Source organism: Aethalodelphis obliquidens, unplaced genomic scaffold (assembly GCF_003676395.1).
Source record: "Aethalodelphis obliquidens isolate GAN/ISIS:26980383/991018 unplaced genomic scaffold, ASM367639v1 scaffold2, whole genome shotgun sequence".
Lineage (NCBI taxonomy): Eukaryota > Metazoa > Chordata > Mammalia > Artiodactyla > Delphinidae > Aethalodelphis > Aethalodelphis obliquidens.
Genome location: NW_020837946.1, coordinates 56,039,706 through 56,066,105, shown reverse-complemented (window position 1 = coordinate 56,066,105; position 26,400 = coordinate 56,039,706). Strand labels below are relative to the sequence as shown.

The window sequence follows — 26,400 nt, the reverse complement described above, 5'->3', positions numbered from 1 at the left end:
GGAATCTAAAAAACAATGGTTCTGAAGAACGGGGCAGGACAGGAATAAAGACGCAGACGTAGAGAATAGACTTGAGGACATGGGGAGGGGGAAGGGTAAGCTGGGACAAAGTGAGAGAGTAGCATGGACATATATACACTACCAAATGTAAAACAGCTAGCTAGTGGGAAGCAGCCGCATAGCACAGGGAGATCAGCTCGGTGCTTTGTGACCACCTAGAGGGGTGGGATAGGAGGGGTGGGATAGGGAGGGTGGGAGGGAGACGCAAGAGGGAGGAGATATGGGGATGTATGTATATGTATAGCTGATTCACTTTGTTATACAGCAGAAACTCACACACCATTGTAAAGCAATTATACTCCAATAAAGATGTTTAAAAAAAAAAGAGTATCTGTTGTCAGAATGTTGTGTTAGATATTAAAATGTGGTCTCTCAGCAAAATGGTTTTGCTTTCACTTTAGTGTGACAACAGTTCACATTAAGCCCTGAAAGGCCTGAGGGCCAAAAAAAACAAGTGATAATTAAAAATGAATTCTTAAAAGCATTATAACTTTATGGGGCTTCCCTGGTGTCGCAGTGGTTGAGAGTCCGCCTGCCGATGCAGGGGACACGAGCTCGTGCCCCCGTCTGGAAGATCCCACATGACGCAGAGCGACTGGGCCCGTGAATCATGGCCGCTGAGCCTGCGCGTCCGGAGCCTGTGCTCCGCAACGGGATAGGCCACAGCAGTGAGAGGCCCATGTACGGCAAAAAAAAGAAAAGAAAAGCATTATAACTTTAAAAAGTAGGTTTTTAGAACATAATGAAATGTAAGTTGAAAAGGTAACTTGCCAAAGTGACACTGCTCTTGTAATATTACTGGAATAGTCTTTCTGAACCAGTAATACACTACTTTTTAAAAAAAATTAAAGGGAGGCTGATGTACTGACATTAAATTCCATGCAAATATTCTGGTTATTTAGTAGTAATTTATCGTAGTTTTACTGGAAATTTTCTCCTCTTAGTTCTTAAAAGGTTTTACAGTCCCAATTAGCACTTTTGCTCCTAATAATCGATATTGATTTTACTTTATTCGTTTTGGATTTTAAAAACTTTACCTAGAATTCAACTCTTAATTGTTTTTAAAGTAACATAGCTCATTAAAAAAATCAGACTTACTGGGAGATGTTCATTGCCATCTGGAAAATGACAAATTTCCATTTATTTGAGGTGGGTTCTTTATCGGAAAAGAAATGACAGTTCTGGCTAATAAGGATTTGGATTGTTGACCAAAAATTAAACAAGAAAGTGTGCAACATTTTCCAATATCTTCTCAAAATTAGGTAGCAGTGGTTATTTTGACTCATATTGCAGATTCTGGTTTCAGCCTGGCTATTTATCTCTGTATTTTAGTAACTTGTGTGTCTAGGAGCTGCTTCTCCTGTTCACCAACTACGTTATTTATTTATTTATTTTTTTGCAGTACGCGGGCCTCTCACTGTTGTGGCCTCTCCCGTTGCGGAGCACAGGCTCCAGACACGCAGGCTCAGCGGCCATGGCTCAGGGGCCCAGCCGCTCCGTGGCATGTGGGATCTTCCCGGACCGCGGCACGAACCCGCGTCCCCTGCATCGGCAGGCGGACCCTCAACCACTGCGCCACCAGGGAAGCCCACCAACTACGTTAATTTTAGGGGGCACAATGCCAATCAGAGACCACCGAGGCGGCCCTGATGTGTTAGGAGATGTCCTCAGGAGACAATGGACAGTTGGGGATGATTCCTGTTCCCTCCATGTGCTGTGTGACAGGGAACTGGAATTACTCACTTTTTACATCAATGGCCTTCCTCCTCATATTCCAAGCTTTCTCTGATAATGTGCCACACATTACATCTGGAACACAAACACTTCACCAAAACCCTTCAATTAAATCCTGCAAATTGTTTTGTTTAAACATTTTCTGTGATCTTTTATGTGGCGTTCAATTTCATTTTCTTTTGAAATTTAAAAGATGACTTTTAGGGCTGTGTTTAGCATTTGGTGACACTAGCAGAAAATTAAAAGTGTTTCTGAGGTCTACCTTTACCAGTCACACATTTCACAAACACTGGAGCTACCTGGGGTTGGCCAGGAAATGTCTGCTGCCATATTAGTGATGTGATAATGGGCTTCACATATCACCTGGACATTAAGAATGAAATCACTTACCGCTTCTGGAAGCAGCTTTGTTCTCAGCTGGTGTCCTGAAGGCACTGTACAAGCACAATGGACTTTGTATCGCAGAGGTGAAAGTCAGAAATTACCTAAAGTCATCTTTACTGCCAGTGCGTATTGAGGGGGGTGTGTGTGTGTGTGCGTGCCCGCGCACACGTATTGTTCATCTTTGTCTAACGGGTCCACTGATATTTGATGGAAATGACCAAAATTCAGCTAGTTGCATAAAGTATTTTTGGGTCTCCAATCTGCTCCGCTCTGTGACATGCCAAACTTCTAATGACTGGGACCTCTAACTCAGCTGCAATAGCCCATCAAAGGTGCAACTTTATTCTCTCATAACAGCCTTGTAATGTGATCAGCAGACTTATCTGCGAACTTTTCCCTGAGCTGTGCAGATGTGGTCGTAAAAGAGGCACGTATGCCATTGTGTATTTCCTACTTTCCTCCAAAAATGAATTTGGTTTCTGATTATGGCAGGGAGGCTGCCTGCCGTATAAAATTTCCTACAGGTGCATACCCTCTTAAAAGAAAGCCCAATCTATGAAAATCGGGAACTAAGAAGGAGAATGATTCAGGGCTATTATTAATTTTATAAGGCTCCCTTTACTTCGGAAAGGTATTTGCCAAAGAAATCAATATATAAAAGGTTTCTCTAGTACATTTACGATATTCTTTGATTAATCAAAAGTAGATGTATAGATATTTTTCAGATAGACACCTGTCATGTAAATTATAACATGGACATTATTAAATAATTAGCTTCATGATTTTTTTGGTTAGGAAAACTGTAAACCATGAACTGACTTGCTGAATATGTTTACTTTAAGATGGAGCATATATATTTTACCTTAAAAAAATCAGGCCTTGAATTATTGTTCCTCAAAATAAAATGCATGGTTTCTAAAACTTAGTTTTGAGTTTTTAACCTATTTCTCCTCTGAGGAATATGGGCTTGTGAACATACATTCTTCATACCACATTCAAAGTCTAATCTGTTTTTTTCTAGCAATCACATGGATACGTGTAAACAGATAAATAGTCACCATACACCATTGACTGCCATGGCTCATTTTTCATCTTTTGAAATAAAAGCCCAAGAGAATTTTTGTCAAAATAAATTGGAGATAAAAAAAAGTTCTCTTCTGAAGTGGATACTTTGAGCACAGCAGATGTGTAGGGAATTTTCTTTTGCCTTTGACTCCTTTTAAGATCTAATTCTACAAAATTAGAATTTCGGTTACTATAAACAGTGTATTCCAGACCCTGGATTAAAGAACTGCTTTTGAGCCAGAGCTGAAGTTGTTTTAGTTTTTGTAATTTCAGATATATTATCTGGTGTAACACTAAATTTAGACATTATAAATTAGTTGACTTTTCCCTTAATCAGCCACAGTTACATTCCTGTATAAAAGCTGAAAACATGAACACTCATATTTCCCTCTGAAGGAGTCTAATTACATTATGATCTGAAATAATATCTCCTTAATGATTCTTCGAACAACGCGGCCTATGTTTTCTTTCTCCATGCAGACCCTTCACAAATAACACAGTCTACATCAAGATAAACAGTACTTTTAGCATGTTTTGCAATATGGAAACAGGCGGGTTAGAAAAAAGCAAATGAACCAAACCTCTGTATTCGTAACAAGCTTCTAGACCACTTTAGTGCAGAATTCACAATAGATATGTACATTTTTCATTGGAGGATTTTAATAGTTTTTTTCATACGATGCCATCCATCAAATTTCCAATGAAGGCAAATAACTCACAGGGAAGAATCTGAAAAAGTCCAGAAATACTAGGCAATGTATGGTGACAACATGAGAATAAAATTCTCAGTGAATTATAATACTAACAACTAATAAAGAAACATGGTTGCCAAAATTGTGGTCATATTAAAAATGAGCCTTCTTATTTAAGGTGAAAAAAAATACCCTATCGATTCTGATCCACTTCCCATATTTAGAACAAAATAAAACAATGTTTGTTTAAAACAAAATAAAACAAGGCTTCCAGCAAATCCCTCAAGACATTTTAAATCCTACATAAGATACGCTGGAATTAAAGAGCATTACACGGACTTCTGCACGGCACAGCTACAGATTTATTACCCATCGAGTTATAAGGAACGGCTTCCCCTCTAGTTCAGGGTTTGTTTTTCTCCCCACAGTCAATGTTTAACCCACCTGAACAGTTTAGTGAGGCCAGATGTGTCAGTTTTACCTTTCCAAGGGAATTCTGTTTAGAGAACTACATTGCAACATGATGACAAGTGCTGCTCTCTAATACAAGTTTCTTTCTTTTCCAAAATCCAATCCTATGCTATATTTATTCATTTCTTGAAGGACTCCTTGACTTCACATACATACATACATACATACATACATAAATAGAAAATCTTTATACGTGCTCCATGCCGTGGACCCATGGGCATAAATAATCCGATGTGAATTCAAATACATATCCTTTTCCCATTTGTTTCCATTCTCGGTGCCAACTTTGCCTCAATAAACAACGACCTTCAGCTTAGTATGAAGGAAGCATCCAGTACATAATGCATGGGGCGGTGCCCCTTCAAAGAAGGAAACCCTTCAGAATAGCCGAGGATGAGAAGAAAACAGAAGCTCAGGAGAGCAGAAGACTTAAGGAAGTAGTTTCAATTTCACCTGAGATGACAGCAATACCTGTGGCTGAGTCAGGGAAATGTTCTCAAGCACAGTTTTGCTGATCACTTTGAAAAACATGGCCCAGGAATAAGCCTAGAAGATATTCATGAAATTGGAGGTGAAATGGTCATAGAATTGAGCATGACCTGAGATCTCCTGATTCCTCCCTTATTGTGCAGATTCCTCAGCTTCTCCAGCAGGAAAAGGGAGGCATTAAGCCTTTCCACGTTCCTAAAAGCATGTTTCGAGGATTAAAGAATCCAAAGGATCAAATTACTATTTATCTAGGACTCTTTCTAACCAGTGGAGCATCATGAGATACCCTGAAAGAGCTGATTTATTGAATCCCCAATTGAATTGGCCTTAGAGAGTTAATACATCCACGGTGACAAATTTACTCACTACCAATGAATTGCATTAGTTCCATTATTTGTAAAGCACTTTTCCATCTGGGAAGAAAGGTGCAGCATAAATCCCATTCTTTTCAGTAGCATGGCTGGAAGGCATCAACCTTTTATGAGCCAGGAAAGTCAGGACTTTTCTTCTATTAATTTGCTAAGTATTCTCTGCCCCATGAGTTTTAACACGTTGAAAATATGGCAGATGGCAGAGGACAAGGACAAGGAAAAGAGGAAGGCCTTTTGTCCCATCGGGCTGTATCACCTTCTTAATTCTGTGGAAGCTTGTTTCACAGGATTTGGGGCTGACTTTGGCTCAAAATGGGCCCTGAGTTAACGACTGGGAGACTCACTCTAGTTGAGGCTTACTTCCAGGTAAGTCTTGAAATTTGAGCATCTTAAAATTTTAGTCAATTTAGCATGGTCTCAGGAGTTCCAAAATCTGACGTGCCCTATCCCTAAGCATTTCCAGAGGGGCGGTATTATATAATTTCAGGAACATATACTTGGGAGCCCAGTGATCTGAGATCAAGCCCTAGTGCCACCACTGTTCACTGTTTGACTTTGGTCAAATTAATTTTACCTCTGTGAGTTTCAGTGACATCCTCCAAAAATGGGAATAAGAATAGAAGCAAGTTAGAGTGTTATGGTAAGACTAAGTATGATAATGCAGGTAAGCCTCCTAGCATGGTGCTTGGTACGTTGAAAACCATCACTAAATGTTTGCTCTTGTTCTCATTAGATGGGACTTTTCAGATGTGTGACCCAAAGTTTCTGCTCGGCTGAAGATGGTGCCCTTAGTGGTCCGGAACAGTAGACACTGGTAGAGATTTTTTCTGGCTCCTGTCAACACATCCTGTCCATTAATTTTGAAGTTCCTGTTCTGGATACTAACCTGGATTTCTTCATCCATTCATTCAGAAGGTGCTGAGTTAGGGCCTCCGTGGGCAGCTTGTACCAGTCCTTTGAAGAGAGAGCTCTTATCTTTTGGTGAAGTGAAAATACATGGAATTAATTTATAAACAATGTAAAGCATATCTGCACATACAGATGAGCTGGTTTTAAATTTTATGCAATTTGATTCTTTGATAATAGCTAACACTCACTGAAGGCTCACCAAGGGCCAAGCACTGGGCTAAGGACTTTCTGTAAATTATCCTCACAAGGATCCTAAAAGGCAGACTCCATTATTATTCTAAACTTTGAACCGAGGGATTCGAATTCAGAGTCTATACCCTTAACTACTACCTTAAACTACCATCCTGAGATAGGATTGATTGCAAACCCATTTTTAAAAAGTTCTAGATGTTCGTCCAGTACAGTCTGTCCTCTTTGAAGACTGAATCCTGATTCCTTGCCATCAGGCAAACACAGTTGCATTGCATTTATTAGCAGCCATAATCCTTCACACTTCTATCTGCCATTTCCAGTTGACAGAGTGGTGTTACATGCTTTGTTATTCAGACCTCCTGTTTTACCAGAAAGATTGCATTTATGTAATCCTCACCGGGAGGTTATTCTTACCCCCTGTTTGCTGCTCAGGAAGCTGAACCTTGGAGAGAGTGCAGGACTAGACCACGGCCGCCACACTGATGAATGATCCATGTATAGTTGAAACCGGATTTTTTTGTTTGTTTGTTTGTTTGTTTTTTTGCGTTATGCGGGCCTCTCACTGTTGTGGCCTCTCCCATTGCGGAGCACAGGCTCCGGACGCGCAGGCTCAGCGGCCATGGCTCACGGGTCCAGCCGCTCCGCGGCATGTGGGATCTTCCAGGACCGGGGCACGAACCTGTGTCCCCTGCATCGGCAGGCGGACTCTCAACCACTGCGCCACCAGGGAAGCCCTGAAACCGGATTTTTTGATCCAAATAAATAATGAAGTTATTGTTAGTCTTGTAAAATTGGAATAATGCATTCTACACATCCAAAGGAAAAGTGGCTTTAACCCCGGTGGGTGAACCATTGCAACCTTCCTCCATAGCTATCTCATTTCTGGCTCAGTCACATCACTGAGCCCCTCCCAAGTGCTCGGCATAATCCTACACAGAGCCTGACCACAAGGAACCTATTTGAGAGGGCACATTAGAATGTTCAATCAAAGATATAATAATAATAATAGCCATAAAGGAGGGATCGGAGCCAGGGGATTGAGGTGTCTTTGCCAGGGTCTTGCAGCCCTGACAAAGGAGGGGGCTACCTTATCAGGGGAGGGAGTTAGTGCCAAAGAAGCACTAAGCTGGTTTACTCAGCAGAGAGCTGGTTAGATAACTGGGAGGCTAAAAAGCTCAATCTGGCACAAAAATGAAAAATGTCTTTGTCAATTAATATTATCTTTCCTACCAGTTGTTTTGTTCTCACAGATAACGGTATGAAATATTCTATGAACTCAGATGAAAGGTTCATACACTAAATGAAAAATCTGAAGTTCACATTTTCAGTTATTTCATATTTTGCATTTCATTCATTTAAAAATGATTTCATGCAGTTCAACTACTGCATTGAAACATCTCTGTGTAACACACTTAGGCAGTTTCCCTTTAAGAAAAGATGCTGGTCCTCTTTTTCAGATGGTCATTCAGTGATACAAACCTGTAGGACTGAGATAAATTGCTCCTGGAAACATTTTCCTCTTGGAAAATCACAGATGAGACTAAATGAGACATTTTATATATATAGTAGCAAACAGTCATAGGTACATTTCATTTTGAAAGTCCCATCTGTCTTGCAACCCAAACAGGTTTTGACACTGCAGAGTGATTGCAGCACTTCAGGACTAGGAAAAGCCAGTGATGCAGAAAGGGGTGCTGAAGAACGTACTACAATTTTACCGTTTGGGTGTTTTAAAAGATCAAAAATATAATTAAAACTGTAATTATGTCTCTTGACACATGTGATCACTCTATTTTGCAAGGTATAACTTGAATACTCCAGCCCAGCATTTAAATATAAATGCAGCTTTTATAACAAAAGAGAACCAGCAAGGCTTCTTGCTATGATTAGAGTTTTAATTGATACCATTATAGCTAGAAGTTTGAACATGATGGGAATAATGACTCTGGTGTTTTTCGGCACCTTATTATTCATTTTACATCTTTATGTCAGCTATGTGCTCAAGTCCACAGAGTCTGTAATATTTAAATTAATAATGTATATTTAACTATTGCCATTAAAGCAAAGCTAATTAGGTCCCTGCTTGCTGACTGACAGGATGATGCAATGAGTAAAACGGTTTGAGCCGATAGCTGACACTGCCAGGAAAATGTGAACTGAGTTCACTTGAGATTAAACAACCTCTAAGACACCAACGGAGGGGAAAATAAAAAGTGTCTGGTCTCATTTTCTAAAAACAGAAAAAAATCCATGAAGAGACACAACTAGCTCATCTAGCAGCTCAGAGCAAGCTTTCTGAGAGGTGATGCAATGATCTTGTGCTTTTCATTCTGTGGTTCTTCTTCCATGCACGGGTTGGAGATGCAGTTTTCCTCAGGCCTCAGAATGTTGGCCTTCTTCCATAGTTTTCACATTCTAAGCAAGAGAGGCCAAGAAGCTGAACTTTACCTGTTTCATAAACACCTCTTCTAAAACAGATAGCAGAAATGGAGAGGAGAGGCAAACGAATGCTTATTTCCAATTCAGCTAAAGAGAGTCCGTCCTGGAGTTGTCAGAAGTGGAAAAATGATACAGAAAGGCATAAGCACATACTCTATTTGATAGAGTGAGCCTTTATGATTGTCTGGAACAAAGCAAGGGCTTCCTCACCCTGGGTTTTCGTCTTGACAAGAGGATCAGCTCACTCAGGGCTGCAGACTGGCTCAGTGGGAATGCCTCCAGAAGCGTAGGGCAACCCACTGCTCCCTCCTCTCTCTGGGCTCCAACTTGACTGGGGACTATCTGAACACCTGATGGGAAGCCAGATTGATCCGGTCGTCCTGCCTGAAGGTACAATGGAGCAGGAACTGGGTGTGAGGGAGGAAAAGGGGACTTGGCTCAACATGCTTTTTAAAAATAAGCTTTGAATGTAATAAAAGATGCACATTATGTTCATCAAGGGAGAGTTCCGTATGTTATGTGAAAAGACTCTTTTTAAGAACAATGCTCTTACTCTAAGGAAACCGATATCTGCCCCATGTAATTTCATCAAATGACAGTTCATACATCTGTGCTGATGGATCCATTTGTTAGGAGTACTTTCTCATAGCAAATGTACTCATGTTCTTCTATATTCTTAGCCTTCTCCTTCCCTTTTTCTCCATATCTAAAGTGTGATAGCATGATTTCCTAAGGAAGTCTGGTGGTCCATCACTGCAGAAGGCTCTCCTCACAGTGAAGACCGATACTGAAGAATTCCATTTACCGAAAGCATTGCTCACCCTTATCTCCAGCTTGGCGAGGAACTAGCACTATAAGTGACAGATGGAAAAGGAGTTTTAATTACTAAAAGGCTATGCTGGCTAAAGGTGTTGGCCAAATGATTCTTCTGGAACTTGTCTACATAACATCAATAGTTGCTGTTTTAGACCAAAAATTGATTTTTATATTTAAAAAATTGGATTAACATCCCTAGAGGCAACGCTGTATAGTGGTTTGTAAAACTAACTGCCGCTATGTCCTGAGGCACGATGTCATCTAATCCTTAGGACGATTTCATGACTGGCTTTGAAGTCAGGCAGATCAATTGCACTGCTTTAGAACTTAGTTTCCTTGTCTGTAAGATGGGGTAATGACACCTCATGAGATTTGGGGGAGGATAAAATGAAATCATGCATGTAAATTGACTAAAGCACAGCCTGCAGCCTTCAGTAAACTGTGGTTATCCTAAAGACTTATCAGAAAGCGTGATGTTATCATCCCTGTGCTGCTGGGGTTTGGCAGCTACACTCAAAGAGCCATCCAGCCATTATGCTCATCTTTGAAGAGCAGAATTGGCTGGCCATTTTGAAAATAACCGCTTTCAAAAGGAAGCTGTATTAGAAAGAGTCCATTGGGCTTCCCTGGTGGCGCAGTGGTTGAGAGTCTGCCTGCCGATGCAGGGGACACGGGTTCGTGCCCTGGTCCGGGAGGATCCCATCATGCCGCGGAGCAGCTAGGCCCGTGAGCCATGGCCGCTGAGCCTGCAGGTCTATAGCCTGTGCTCCGCAACGGGAGAGGCCACAACAGTGAGAGGCCCGCGTACCGCAAAAAAAAAAAAAAAAAAAAAAAGAGTCCATTAAGCTTCTTCTTTCAAACCTTCCTCCTGGTGAAATCCACTGCTGAATCCCTCTGAAAATTCCCAGTGGATCCTCAGAATTGAGTTACTAATAGTCCACTGATTGGATATACTAGTATGAATTTAACCAGAACTCTGTGGGTAGATATTTAGGTTGTTGTCAATTTTAAAATACTTTAAAAAGTCCTGTGGTTAATATAGTTACATTTATACTCCACCACCCCACCTGCCCACATTGCAGATAATTTCCTCAGAAGGGATTCTCAGAAATAAGACAGATGACTGGGTTTTAAAAAGTGAGCATTTTTATGGATCTTGATATATGTTGTCAGATTGCTTTCCCATTGACAGTACACTGTGTGAATAGAGTTTTACCAAACTCTAGCATAAACTTGTTGTGGTGGAAGTCTTGACTTAGGCTGCTTCTTTAGATGACATGAGCTTACACTAAAATGCTGTATAAAAATTAGTATCCCATTCCTAGGTTCAAGTCACTGAATGGCAGGCTGTCTGAATACCTATTGCTACCACACAGCTCTCTCTCTCTCTGTCTCTCTCTGTCTCTCTCTGTCTCTCTCTCTCACACACACACACACACATACTCTCTCTCTCTCTCTCTCACATGGTTATTAAGCTACATGGCTGAACTAGAGTCTTGCCTGCACCACTGCTGAGGAACTGGTAGAAGCCTAGATGGGGATGATAATGTTCCGTCCTCCTTCCAATCTAAATAGCTGGGTTTGGGAGCCCACAGAAAGCCTCTTCAGAACCACCTGATTGGTTGGGGTCTGGGGAAAGGTGTCCATTTTTGTTGCCCTTGTTGTTTCCAAAACCCGGCTAAAAGACCTGACTAGATATACACGCAGCCTGTTATTCCTGAGGTTACTGCGATCCTCTCCAAGGCCTTGCAAATCATCGGTGAAAAACACAGCCTACTTTCAAAGAATTCAAATGGCTCACCTTCAAAGAGCAGCTTCATTTAGAGCCACCTGGCGCCACTGCCTCTGCCTCCTGTCTGGAGAGAGAAGGGGAGCCGCTGCTCACCACCAGCTCCTGCCCTCCTAACCCGTTGTTGCTTGTTACATCAAGGTAGGAAAGTTTTCTGTGTATAATTTGTGAAGTTCCCTTAAGCAGACAGTGCTACATAAATGTAAAATGCTGCTATTAATAATAAAGTTTGGCACACCTAAGAATGCTGTAGAATTAAAGTAATGAGATTCTATTTTTAGGCAGACTGGGCAATAACATGCAAGTATGATAAGGCTGTGCTTTAAAGCTCACTTTAACCTTCCATTGCTCTAAAGAGTACGTTTTCTGGGCCGCCTACACAGCAGTCGGCTGCCCCGAGCTCTAACGGTGGAGGTGAGCTTGGAGCCCAGCGGGCCCGGCTAAAAATAGGCTTTGGTCCTTCTCAGAGGGAGCGTACCTCACACACAGCTTGCTTTCACAACATCTAGATGGACCTCTTTGGTCACCTCGCAAACCTTCATCACTACCTTGGAAACGATTAGAAAAGTTTCTAGAATGTGTTTTGAAATTCTTATACACCTATAATTATGTGAAGGTATAGGACGTGTTTGGGAGACTCCATTATGTTTATTTTCAGATGTAAAGATATTTAACAGAGGCCCAGGTTCGAAGGGATTCACAGCTAGAAAAGAAGTCTCACTCCTCAGGGGAAAAAAAATGATTAGCTCTTCCTCCACTAATGTTCAGGTCAATGCTTTGTCAATAACAGTAACTCTTCTTCACCAACTTAGTGCAGCCTATAAAGATCCTTATGACCCATAATTACACATGCAGATTTATGTCAAAATGCATATATAAATCTCTGGTTCTGGCTATGGTTCACCTCTTATCAGAAAAAAGATTTGTGTAAGGAGACACTCTCCTTGATCCCTATGCATATTTTTTCTTTCCGATTTGGGGGCAGAATTATAAGGGTTTGCTACCTATGACCCAAGGCACATTCCAGGTTCACAGCTGGAGGGAGTGAGGAGTTGGCTGGCTTTGACGGTGGGTAGTGGGGGGAGGGGGAGGTAGCCATGGAAATATATTTTCTGGGAATATTGCTTTCTAGCTAAATCGAGACCGCCTTTTCGACACCTGCAGGCCAGCCACCATAAATCAGAGCAAAGATGATTATCTGAACAGAGGGAGAGGGGTTTTAAAATGACTGGACTTCCTGAGGCTGAAGTCTAGCACTTGATTCAGGGACACAGGGAAGTCTTACACCTGATGGCTTATCAAATTCCATGGAAGCCTGAGTGGGCAAAGGAGATGTCAGGCTGGCCTTGCTCAGGATTCTCACATGCTAGGATTTGTTTTGTGATGCATTTCTTGCTAGCAAATCTGAGGGGTTTTTTGTTGTTATTTTGTTTGGTTTTTTTCTTGCGGTACGCGGGCCTCTCACTGCTGTGGCCTCTCCCGTTGCGGAGCTCAGGCTCCGGATGCGCAGGCTCAGCGGCCATGGCTCACGTGCCCAGCCGCTCCGCGGCATGTGGGATCTTCCCGGACCGGGGCACGAACCCGTGTCCCCTGCATCGGCAGGCGAACTCTCAACCACTGCGCCACCGGGGAAGCCCCAAATCTGAGTTTTGAACCATCATCTGATCATCTCCAGGGAACAATCTCCCTGATGGTAGGACTTCCTCAGCACCCATGAAGGATGGGAGAGGTGCATCCACCCTCTCTGTGTGAACAGGTAACTGCTGAAAAATTGCTCGAGCGTCTATATAGTTGCTGTCCGAATGCTGGATCTGGGAGGTTATTAAAGAGTGTGCCCGGAAATCCCATTGTTTTCTTACGTGCAGATCTCAACTCTGTACACCTAGACAATAGGTGTTTAACTCTCAGACAGTGTTCATAAAAATACATAGAAACTTAAACACCTACCTACCTTAGAACAAATCAATTCCACTTCTGGGAGTACACCCAGAAGAAACAAGTGCACATGTCCACAAGAAGACTTGCACAAGGAAATGCATTACAGCTTTCTTCATGACAGCCCAGACAACCCAAATGTCCATCAACAGGTGAATGGATAAATAAACTGTCTTATATCCCTGCATTCAGCAATAAAAAGGAATGAGTTACTGACACCGACACAACAAAGATGAATCTAAAAATGTCACGCTAAGTGAAAGAAGCCAGACACAAGAGTCCATAATGTATGATTCCATTGATATGAATTTCAAGGACAGGCAAAACTAGTCTATAGAAATCGAATTAGAATTCCAGCTACTTCAGTGGGAAGAGGGTTATTGACTAGAAGGGAGCACAGGGAACACTCTAAGTGACGAAAATGTTTTATATCCTAATCTGGGCAGTGGTTAACATGGCATATAATATGCAAAAAAAAATCATCGGGCTGTATGTTTACTTTGTAAATTATAGTTTAATAAATGAAAAGTTTAAAAAGCTCTCTGGAAAACATACATGGAGAAAAGCTCACTTTGTAAGAATGATCATGAACAGACAAAGATTAAATCACGAAGATAATCTAAAGAGTAAATGAAAAAAACATGAGCCTTTCACTTCTCGCTTTTATCACAGGACATGAAAACGCTGGGGCTTAGGAAACTAAAATCATTGTATGATATGCTTAGGAATTCACTGAGCGTTCTTTAATGGTTTATTTTCAGAATGTTCCTGTTAAATTAGGAAGTGCTTCATTTGCAAGTTTCTCCTTAGGAAATGGTGTTGTTTCAAAATAAACAGTCGGGAAATACATATTTTAAGTTGATTCATCACTTGTCTTAGCAAGAGATCAATTAGCTAATGATACCGTTGGCCTCAAGCATTCTTCAGTAAAATATATTTCATTCTCCTGAATATTTAGATTAATTAAGGTATGAGGCTGTGGTGTTTTTATGACAAAAAATTGATATTAAATACACATTTCCCATTTTTCATGCAATACACCTCAGTTCTTTTGCATCTGTCTTATGATAAAGACTTCCAATTGTTAAAGGAAGTCTTTGGGGTACTTGCTTTCCTGTGTCACTAATGAAACAAAGAAGGCTTATTTTTTTAAGAACGATCATGACAGAACTTCCACATGGCGTCTGCTACTCATTATTCAATTGACATTTCCATTTCTGGAATTCTAAAGTTTGTCTGAAATTGTTAGTGACATTTATAAAATGCTTGCAGAATTTTAAAATGGACCCTAGAGATCACCAAGTCCTTCCCCCTCATTTAAGATGAGGAAACTGAAATCAGGAAAGGTTAAGTGACTTGCCCAGGGTTCGACTTCTTTGGCTGACTTTTGTGTAGAGTTGGAATGCCTTCCTTCAACTCCACGATAACAGCAGATTCTATGATCGAAGAGATATCACAGCTATAACATTGGTAAACATGTGCACATTTTATAAAATGAGGAATTCAGTTAAAGGTTGTCTTCAGGACCTAGAGTATTTCACAGTCCTGGAAATACTGTTTCCAACCTCTAGACAGTTTGCCCACAGTGAAGCTCGTATAATCAACATTAGGCTAAGCCTTTCTATCTCCCTTACCTGTATTATCGCATTTAGAACCCTGTGAATCAATATAATGTAAAAAATATGGTTTAGGGGCTGCATTGCAAGGGTTCACTTCTGATTTCACTACTTATGAGCTGTGTGGCAGTGTAACTTGCACTCAAATCTCAGATTCCTAATCTGGCAAATGGGGATAATAATAGTATCTTATGTCATTTTTTTAAGGTTTAAATAAAATGATATAAGTCAAGTCAGCCTGGTCCTTAATAAATATTCAATAAAGGTTAGCTAATAGATCATTTTGGGATTTCCAAAAAGAAAATTATACCCCAATTTATTTTGTTTGATTTTCCCACTTCCACCTTTTTGCATGTACAGTTCTGTGCCCTGAATACTCTCCTCTCTCCTCCTTTTTCAGGCTCCTCTTAGCTCTAGCTCCCTCTATCATTACCCACCTGGCCCTCCACACACCCCTGATCCGCCTGATTTCCCATGCACAGCTCACAGTACACATTTTAGCACTTGACTCTGGGTCTTACAATGCTCTTTAATTATTTCATCTGATGTAAGTTATATAATGTATTTCTTTTGCGTCTTTGACAGGGCCTAGCATAGTGAAGGGCATGTAGCAAACGCTTGAAAATCATTGTATCAAAGAATTAAAATAGAAAACCTTCAAAATATTAAGCCTTGATTCCAGTGATGGCTGGTGAACTATTTTAATGGAGATCATCTATAAAATCTATTTTATAATATTTTTTAAATAGTTTATATAATAAGAGCATTGTAGCCAGAAACAAAAACAACACAGTCAAACCAAAATAACACATCAAACAAACAAACAAAAATAAACCATGCCTGGAGTGGAATTATGACGTTTGCTATAATACAGATTCTGAAAATCTGGTGTTTCCTTTTTAGTTCTGTAATAGTGCATGCAATCTAGTATGAAGACCAAAGTCCTATTTTTGATTTATGTATCAAATAATGACACAAGGCCACAAAGAACAAACGAAACCATATCACCAGCTTATGTTCACAGTCATACTCTTTTTAAATACCAGGAAGTAACAGAGCCATCAAGAATACACCACAGTAACACTAGTAATACAAAGAACAAGTAGTAAGATGTATTCAACATGTATCAAGTTTAAATATGTTTACAGCAATAGTGTAAAGGAAAATAAAAGATTGAAAAAGTAAAAAAAAAGAATATACCACAGCAATGATAAGACTTATGGTTAACATTTTACATATTTTTATAAATTAATTAATTTATTTTTTGGCTGTGTTGGGTCTTTGTTGCTGCATGCAGGCTTCTCATTGGGGTGGCTTCTCTTGTTGTGGAGCATGGGCTCTAGGCACGCGGGCTTCAGTAGTTGTGGCACATGGGCTCAACAGTTGTGGCTTGCAGGCTCTAGAGCACAGGCTCAGTAGTTGTGGTGCATGGGCTTAGTTGCTCCGCGGCATGTGGGATCTTCCCGGGCCAGGGCTCGAATCCCTGTCCCCCGCATTGGCAGGCGGATTCTCAACCACTGCGCCACAAGGAAGTCTGACATTTTACATATTTACATATATATTTTTATGTATCTCAGGAATAGAGACTGCCTTGTCAAAAGCTTTCAGAAAAGCACCCCCAGGGCTTCCCTGGTGGTGCAGTGGTTGAGAGTCCGCCTGCCGATGCAGGGGACGCGGGTTCGTGCCCCGGTCCGGGAAGATCCCACATGCTGCGGAGCGGCTGGGCCCGTGAGCCATGGCCGCTGAGCCTGCGCGTCCGGAGCCTGTGCTCCGCAACGCGAGAGGCCACAACAGTGAGAGGCCCGCTTACCGCAAAAAAAAAAAGTACCCCCAAATACTTGGGCTTTATAGTGATACTGTACTAGAATACTTTCATTCCCTTTTTAATGCTATGATTAGAAACATTTCACAAAAGTTCTTTGTCAAGTACAGTCAAGAATGTAGAATTGTTTAGACACTTGCCATTTACACCAAAACTTTAACCTTTTCAAGGCCTTGGTCCAATTTTGTGATTTACATAAACAGTAAATTTTTTTTTCCTGTTGACAAATTCATTGCTAACTTAAGCATCAGAATTTTACTTTTTATGTAATTCCTAGGTAGTGGCCAAGATACCCTAAGCGCCAGAAGAAGCAAAGCCAGGGAAGACGTAATTCCTCCACTTTCTGTTGCTAAGTGATTGTGCTTGACAGGAACGAGGCTTGTTGGGACACCACTTGGCAAAGAGTTTTGCTTACCTAGTTACTCAGGGTGCCCGTGTACACCTGCGGTTGTTAGAATAATGCACTCACACTTACACAACCACACACAACTGTAAGTAATATACAGGGTGTTTATGGTATTACCGTCTAATTTTTCTTCATTCATCCATCCATCCAACAAGTGTTGAATATTTACTCTGTACCCAGCAGAAAAGAAAACACAAACATGCCTGTCCTCATGGAGCCTAATTCTAAGACCTTCTTTGAACCTCTAAGACCTTGGTCCTTTGCCTCAATTCCACCATTAGGTTTTGACAACAGTAGTAAATAATTCTATGCATTCATGTGGTCAGTAAGGATTTTCATTTCAGAATTATCTGTTTTATGCTATATGAATATACATGTCTTGTTCTTAAAATATAACCCAAATATATATTAATTAATTTAAAAAGTCTGATATCATTTCTTTCTTTAGAGCCTTTGCAGTGGACGTGTTTTCTTAATAAAGTGTGTCATGGGAGCATTTTTTTTAATGAAGAAACTTGGAATTATTTCAATGGAGCTTATGTGCCTGAGTGTCTGTAATACTTGGACAATTAGTTAATTGATGGGCCCATTAATGTTTTGCAGAGATTAGTTTTGTTTGTGGTAAATTGCCTTTTACTTTTTTCATCTTCAAAAATAGAATCAATTTATTGTGTTATTTGGCCTATTCTCTTTGATATTATAATGTATGCTAATAATAGTATTTGGAGTTTAGTGGTCTTGGCTTGGATTTACATGTTCAAATACGAGTGATGGGTATAATGTCAAGATCACAGCTACTTTGATTCTCAGCAAAGACGGTTAACAAAGTATGTGATTCAGTTTGCACACCAAAATTGGTAGCAACCTATACTGTGCTCAAGTGGAGTAGAATTCAGGACCTCCTAAGATGTTAATTGTTCCTTTAGGTGATGGTGATTTGATGAAGTATTAGGAAAGGTGGGCATAGTGATTAAGATTAAGTAGGATTTCTCTGCCCCATAGAAAGTATTTTCAGAATTGTTAATGATTTGTACATCCCTATGACCCCAGTGAGATTACCAGGAAATGGAGAAATCAATGCTAATTGACTAGGTTCAAAAAAACAGGGAAACACACAAGCCCTTTTCTGTTTTAAAGGGCAGTTTTTTTAAGCACTATGTATGACTGCCCCACATTATCCCACACTACAGAGGCAGTCAGTTGTTTGTATCATATATATGCATTCCAGGATAGAGAGCTATGTAGGAATGTAATTTGAAGCAAAGAGCAGTTGAGAAGTTATGAATTGCAATTATGAATGGAAGCTATGGACTGCAGCCAAAAATCAGTTGGGTCCATATCTATGAATCTGAAATCGAGTTTTGGAATATGCCTCTGTTTTCTAAACATTTCCAAAGAATTTTTTTCAGTTCTTGGAAGTCATAAGAAGATGAGTCCTTTTATTGCTTATGGGACTGAACTAAATGAAAATTATAAAATAAAATAACTGAAAAAAAACCCAGTAGCATTTATATTTTGCTTGTCATTTGTCAAACATATGCAAAGTACAGAAAGTGTTTTATTTCACTTTTATCTTAACCCTATGAGATTAGCATACTTTAGTATCCCTTGAACAGCTGAGGAAACTGAGGCATGGAGAGATCAAAAGCCTTTCTAAGCTCACATAGCTAGTATTTGGGTGGGCGTCCCATAGCCCATGCCTTCTTGAAACATCTTTTTACAATGCCTGTCAAGTGTTAGCAAGAGAAAACAAAATCCTGTATTCTTCTTTTTTATCCCATGCTGTTTATTCAAAGGTCAAATTCACATCTTTTCCAGATGGACATTTTGTGGTTCTTTGTGGAGGATGGTTCATGATACTTTTCAAAGACCTCTTTGACTTAGGGGCTTATTTCCAACATCAAAAGTTGCCGGATCTGAGCAGCTTAAAATTATCTGGTGCTTACTTGCAACCTTTTTAGCAAATGCCCTTCTCGCTTAGAGTGGTTTTGGTATTACATATTTAATGAAAGTGTCTGCTACCTGCCCTTGGAAAATATCTTGGTTTTATGTCTCCCAGACTGCTTGTTGCTGAAGGCAAAATGAGGAATGGAGAGTGGTGGAATTTCACTGTGCTATAGAAATTAGGTGCGACTACTACATTAAAAGCAACAGCAGGTGCTATAAATCTGAACTTTGTTTCTCGGGAAGAAAATAATAAAAGTAAAACATGTGAATGGATAGGCTACTAAATTGCCAAGTTGAAGACAGTTTTTCTAAGGAAACAATTAAGCCTTTCTACAAAGAAATCATGTTTTATCTTGGATTGCACTTAAAATGCAGATTTCTAAATAATTACTCATTCATTCAATTTCTACAAAGCCATTTCATCTCCTTCAGGATGCTTCTCTTTTTCCAATATTTAAAAAATATTTTATTTTTATTTAAAGCAATTCATATTTATTGTAGAACATCTAGAAATATATGAATAACCCAGAATATCACAATACAGAGATATATGCTGTTAACATTTTAGTATAGATTCTTCCAGTATTTATTTTACACACACACGCACACACACACACACACACACACACACACACACACATACTTTTTAATGTAATCTTTTCTTGTTACATAATATATCACAGAATATTTCCATCTTATTAAATATTCTTTGGTAGCATCATTTTTAATGGTGATTGTATCATATATTAACCAAAACATTATGCTGGAAATTGAAATTGTTTCTAGTTTTATACCATTATAAATAATGCTGCAATGAACACACTTGTAGCTAACTCTTGGTGTATATATATTTATGATTATTTTTCTTAGGATAAATTCCTATAACTGGACTTCTTGACACCAAGTATTTGGGAAATAACACTGCCCAATTGCTCCTGCTGAAAGGAATCAATTTACAGTCACACAATATGGCATTTCTGATCTTTCTTTTGTGTAGTTTTGGTGAGCTCTTCCTTCCTTCCTTCCTTCCTTCCTTCCTTCCTTCCTTCCTTCCTTCCTTCCTTCCTTCCTTTCTTTCTTTCTTTCTTTCTCTCTTTCTCTCTTTCTCTCTTTCTTTCTTTTTAACCAGCAAAACAAGTCCCCTCTTTGTCCGTATGTCCAGTGGACAATGGATGAGCTGAGACATTGTTGGTCAGTCACCTGTCCATTCATTTCCATCTCTATCTCAGGCTTCATATTTGCTCTATTGCACTTTGGTAAGGTTGTTGCAAAGGAGAGAGAAATGGCAGGGGAGCAGGGTGAGGAAAGAAGCAAACACACTATCCTAGTCCTGAGTCTTTAGGATACAGTGCTTTCCATGGACAGACTTATGATAGAGGGGGGAAAAATGATGCTCCTTATTTTTATTCATCTTCCGTAGAAAGTAGGATTTGGAACACTATATTAGAGGGTGTGAAAGGATACTAACAAATAAAAAATCCTGTTGGGTTGTTTTTTAGTTCTGCCCTGCTCAGTGTGTCCTTTCCATGGTGGCTTGGGGTTCCCCCTTAGCAAGATTCTCCTCCTCATCTGTGGTCAACAGTGGCTTGCTCTAGTAAGCTAGAATGACTGTGGTCCTTAAAACCACAGAGAAATTCTTTTTTTTTTTTTTTTGCGGTACGCGGGCCTCTCACTGCTGTGGCCTCTCCCGTTGTGGAGCTCAGGCTCCGGATGCGCAGGCTCAGCGGCCATGGCTCACGTGCCCAGCCGCTCCGCGGCATGTGGGATCTTCCCAGCCCGGGGCACGAACCCATGTCCCCTGCATTGGCAGGCGGACTCTCAACCACTGCACCACCAGGGAAGCCCGACACAGAGAAATTCTTTATAAATTGAGTTGGACTCCTGGAAGGATGATACCTGCCCTCAACTCTTAAAGGACTACTTCATCTTTAAGCAGAGATTTGAAAAAATCAAATCCCAGCTTTTTATTTTTAGAAAACACTTGGAATGATCATTTTTTCTTTCCCAAATATATTGTACATGAACAAAATAGGGAAACATAAACTCGTAGGAATCTATCTGAAATATAGTAAAAAATCACTTATTCAAATAAGATGAATTTATTTTGGATAAAAATAGTGTTGGTTAATAGCACCAGCCCTCTTTATCCAATTATGTCTGCATAATAAACCATAGGGACAACTGCTTTAATTCTATGTAATTTACCTGTAGACTCACATGGAGCAGAAATACTGTTTTCCTTTCTTTTCTTCTTGTGAACAAGCAAAACAAGTCATTTAGTGTGAAGGATCTTGGGGATTAAGTCAGTTGAAGCTGATGCGGTCCACTGACCACAAAGAAGAAAGTGGAGCTCTGATAATAAAACATCTAGCAAACAGATAGAGTTACAGCAAAATACATTTCATAACCCAAACGTGAAACTAAACATTGGCTATATGCCTTCAAAGTGGTTGACAGAAATGGGCTTAGTCCAAGGCATATGTAAACTGGAGATGTCACACATTAATCCTAGAGACAACTGAAAGCCATTTAGCCCATGGATTGACTGTAAATGTGCAAAAATTGGATTGGACATTCCAAACTCAATTATTCAAAGCAAGGTTTTCTTCTATTACATTTATTCTTCATAAAATAAATTGGTGCCACTAAATTATCCTGTGTTTTAAATGTAACCTTTTGCCAAAACCCCTTAGTTCAAAATAGTCCATTTATTGCATGTCATATACCTCCTCTTAATCTAGACAAATACAGCTGTTTCAGATTCCATAAGAAGATCTATTAATATGTATTTTTAGTATTTTGACTTGTTCACCATAATTAGCCCTGATGTGTTCCCAACTCAATAGTCTTCACTGATGGTGTATTTATAGTGATGGGAGAACTTTATCAAAACATCAAACCCACCACCCATGCTCCTGGGAGAGAGAAAAGAAGACTTTGGAGCTGCAAAATACACTCTGAGGATGAGTTTGTTAATATCACCAGCATAGTATTACAGACTGTAACCAGGTTAATGAACAACCTCACTCATTTGGAGTTAGAAGTTTTTTTTTTTCTAAAGACCCAAATCATTTATTTTGGTCTGAGAAGCAGGAAGAGGAAGCAGTGACTTAGAATAGGTAACAGACCTGTGTATTTGAGAACGGTAGCCAGTGAGAGCCAAAGTAACATATGGATACCCAAAGGAAGCATCTTCCCAAACAAGGAAATGCAAAGTTCTCATTTGCTATATCTCAAGGAATGATGGAAAGAAAGCACTTTAACCTTCTTTGACTGAACTAAGCTTCTCTGGCTTCTTGAAATAATAGTAAATGCTTCCATACTCTGTCTTGAGATGAAACCTCTAATTAAGTCAAGCCCAAGAAAGAGAATCATGCAAAGCCATGGTTCTCAGACTCTGACACCATTAAAGCTCCAGGAGTTTGGCTGAAGTATCCTGGGAGGTCTGGGTCAGGGTTACTCTTGCTTCACCCAGAGCAGAACTGCTTTAATCTGAGGTCTACCTTAGATCTCTTTCTAAGTACACACTTAAAAGAAGGCTTCCTTAGCAATAGTAACAGTGACAACAATAACAGCAACAGAAAAGTACTATGATTTAATAATTATTTAATAATGATTAAATTATAACCAGAATCTTAACTCAGCCATAGACAGCAGCATTGAAAAATGTTCTAATACTTTTACAGACCATTATTTGAAAGAGAGATTAGAGTAGCCCTGTACCCAGCACAAAATACGTGCTCAATAAATGTTTGTGGAATGACTGAATTGGTGAATAAAAGAGAGAGGGAAGAGAGTTGCACCACTGGTTTAAAGACCTAGATTCAAATCCTGATTTCTTGAGGGATCTTGGCTTCCTCTCTGGACCCCTGTTTCTCAAACTGATCAGTTTTGAGATCCCGTACAGTTCTGCCTGGAATTATGACCAGAATGTATGCTGTGTTGTAAAGGAATTGGAAAGGGAAAGAGCAGTTAGCAATGCTAAAGGTCAGGCAGGTCAATAAAGATCAAGCCACCAACAGCATCTACAGCTTGCCTGGAAGGCTGAATATCACTTTGCTGTTCTGTTCACAGCAATTTCACACACATCCTCAGAATACCCTCAGCCCTATTTTATAAATGACACAACTGAGATTTGGCAAGGCAAGTGATTTTCTTAATGTCACCCAAGTGGCGGAGCTGACATTGGAAGCTGAGTCTTCAGACTTCATCACCCTGTGGACTCAAATATACAAAAAAAGCTTTTATAACCTGGTCACCCAGGTGAGAGGGAAACATAAAGTGGTAGAAGGATTCCACAGAATTGGGGTGGCCTACTTCTATGCAGAGAAGGAAGCCCATAACCTAAATCTCATAATTTCTGATCCAGAATTTCAGGCATGAAACTTTATGGCCTCTTGAAAGGTGAATGAGTAGGTTTGATTCATTGGAAGTCAGAACAGCTTTTTAAACATTTGAGAATCAAGATAGGTAGTTAGTCTGCCTTATAAAATTTTCTTATGGATGTCACCATCAGATAAATTTATCCTAGCTTAGTACACTGGGAAGCTATTCAAATCTATCACATTTTCACATTCAGTCATTGTTAGCTGAGGGTTTTAGCAGTAATCCTAGCTGCATCTTAATTCATGTGATCTTGGAAAGTAGCGATTTGTTTTGCTATCGCCAAATTTCATCCGTTTAAAATAGGTCACCAAGATGTCACATTTTATGAGGTTATTTATACTACCTCCCTCTTTTTGGGCTGCAGCTTTGCAGGTTATTTTTCTTCTGTGTATTAATGAGAGGAGTTCAGAGTACTGAATTTTGTTTATTGAAGAAATTGACAACTGTGACTCCTGAGTAAATAAAAAATAGAAAATGTGAAATAATGCAATACCTTATCTGGCCAAGAAAAGGCAAATTCTAATTTTATATTAACTATGAAAATCTTAAAGTGAAAATGCTCTTTATTTCCTAGTTTATTTGTAAATTGATATAATCTACACATGTAACTTTCAAAAAATCACCCAATAATACTTTAATAATCCTTTAAAGTATGTGTATCTGTGTGTGCACATAAATATGCATACATATTCCACACACATTCTAACATAAAAATAAATTATTGATGACTTAGAAAAGATCTTGTCCGGTAACTACAATTTCTAGACATATGAACACAATAACTTTCTGCATATTAAAGGTAGTTAACAAATAGCAATGATATGTCCATTAACAAACTAATAACTCTAAGTTCTAACTTGTCCTAATTATTTCTAATTATCTCTGTGGAGACTAATATCTCAAAAAGTATGTATGTGTTGATGATAGAAAGCAGGTTGAAAAGTACTGATTTATTACAACCCTTCATTAAGGTTAAAAGCATTCCAGTGAGATGAAGACATCTGCCTTGTATTTTCACATTACAGAAGAAAAGTTAAGGACGGGAAGAACAAAAAAGAAGGAAAATAATGTTTCAAGTTGAATTCAAGCCAGCTTTGAAGAAAACAATGCTAGCTTCATATCTTCAAAAGTTTTCAAGAAAGAAACTTCCCATGCCGTGACTATTGTTTATTACAAAGCTACCGAATATATTTAATACTGTATATTAACAATAAAAATTATGCTATATGCCCCTAGGTTATTTTTCAAATTTTTATATGCAGTTAATCAACACATGTATCTTTCAATTGTCTTTTCTTTCTTCAAAAAGTTAACAAGAAGGCTACCACCAGAAAGAATTAAGATATGTTAATTATGCAATGTATTGGAACAAAGTTTTTTAAACAGGCCATTTCTTTCCTTTTCTATTAGAGGTGGGACTGGGTGAGGTTGGTAATTATAGGGTTTAGTGAATAGCCACTTGATATCTTGGAAATCAAAGGAAAGGGCCACTGGAGAGAGGCTGAACTTAGCTGTTGGAGGATTTTTATCTCTCTAAATGAGTGCTACTGACAGGAACCATATGTGTTACATACCATAGCTGAGGAAGAGAACATGGGTGGTTTTCCAAGGAGCTGTGACCTGCCTGCATATGCATGTCTATCTGGGAGCTCATGTACAAATCTGATGTATTTATGAGTATTCAATAAACACTTAGAGCCACATGTAAGTCTGAGGGCTATGTGTTTCTCTCATTTGAATGTTTATATGTGAATATTCAGGTTGATTTTGCCTTAGAATTAAAATCAATCTTTGTATTTTGTGGTGTTTCTCACTACACAAAAAAATCCATGAAAGTGTAAGGCTCCCTTTGAAATGACAGAAGAAAGATTCATTAGCTCCTAATTAAGCTTGTATTTAGCCCACTTGAAAATAAGAAACAGCTTAAGCAGGGCTGATGATCACTGAAAACATTTCACTTAAGTGAATGAGTTTACTTCATATTGTAGTGTCAGAGTTCTTGAATGGCAGATATTTTCCCAGGAAAAGCAGATGGAAGAGTCATTTTAATTCATGTTTTTGTGGCATATCTTTTTCCATTTATTATTTTGCTTTTTCCATTTATTATTTATATGTGGCATACCCTTTTACTTTTAATCTACCTCTATCATTATGTGTGAAGTGAGTTTCTTGTAGAAAGCATATAGTGGAGGGACATGAAGTTTTTAAAACTTCATTCTGATAATCTCTGTTTTTTGAATGATGTGTGTAGACCATTTATATTTAATGTAATTATTGATATATTTAGATTTAGGTCTATCATTTTATTTTTTATTATCTTTTTTTGGTTTGGGGGTTTTTTTAAAAAGATTTTTTTGATGTGGACCATTTTTAAAGTCTTTATTGAATTTGTCACAATATTGCTTCTGTTTTATGTTTTGGCCCTTTGGCTGCAAGCCATGTGGGATCCTAGCTCCCTGACCAGGGATTGAACCTGCACCCCCTGCATTGGAAGGCAAAGTCTCAACAACTGGACCACCAGGGAAGTCCCTATTATCTGTTTTTAATTCATCTGTTTCCCCTTTCCTGTCTTCTTTTGGATTATTTGAACCATTTTTTAGTATCCCATCTTAATTTATTGTGTTTTTAACTATATCTCTTTGTATAGGTTTTTAGTGGTTACTCTAAGGATTGCAGTATATACACTTAACTTTTCATAATCTTCTTGGACTCAATCCTTTACCATTTCAAGTGGAAAGTAGAAAACTTACCACCATATTGATCCTTTTATATTCCCCCCCAGATGTTATAGTTGTCATATATTACATCTACACACATTGAAAAGTCTTTCAGACAATGCTATAATTTTTCCTTTCAACCATCAAACTTTTTTTTTTT

The 26,400-nt window shown here is 39.1% G+C and overlaps 2 long non-coding RNA genes across 3 annotated transcripts in view; both read right to left on the bottom strand.

The window, feature by feature from the left end:
* Positions 1-1,626: 1,626 nt before the first annotated feature.
* LOC113624829 (uncharacterized) lies at positions 1,627-6,960 on the bottom strand. Its single transcript, XR_003434473.1, has 3 exons — positions 6,782-6,960; positions 6,153-6,241; positions 1,627-3,972 (listed from the first exon to the last, which is right to left on the bottom strand). It is a non-coding gene; the product is annotated as an uncharacterized LOC113624829 (long non-coding RNA).
* Positions 6,961-13,036: 6,076 nt separating this feature from the next.
* The window catches only part of LOC113631204 (uncharacterized), an 81,530-nt gene continuing 68,166 nt past the window's right edge, over positions 13,037-26,400 (bottom strand). For both annotated transcript variants that reach the window (XR_003437215.1, XR_003437217.1), the window contains one exon: positions 13,037-14,782. This is a non-coding gene — a long non-coding RNA (uncharacterized LOC113631204). The remainder of the gene's footprint in view (positions 14,783-26,400) is intronic.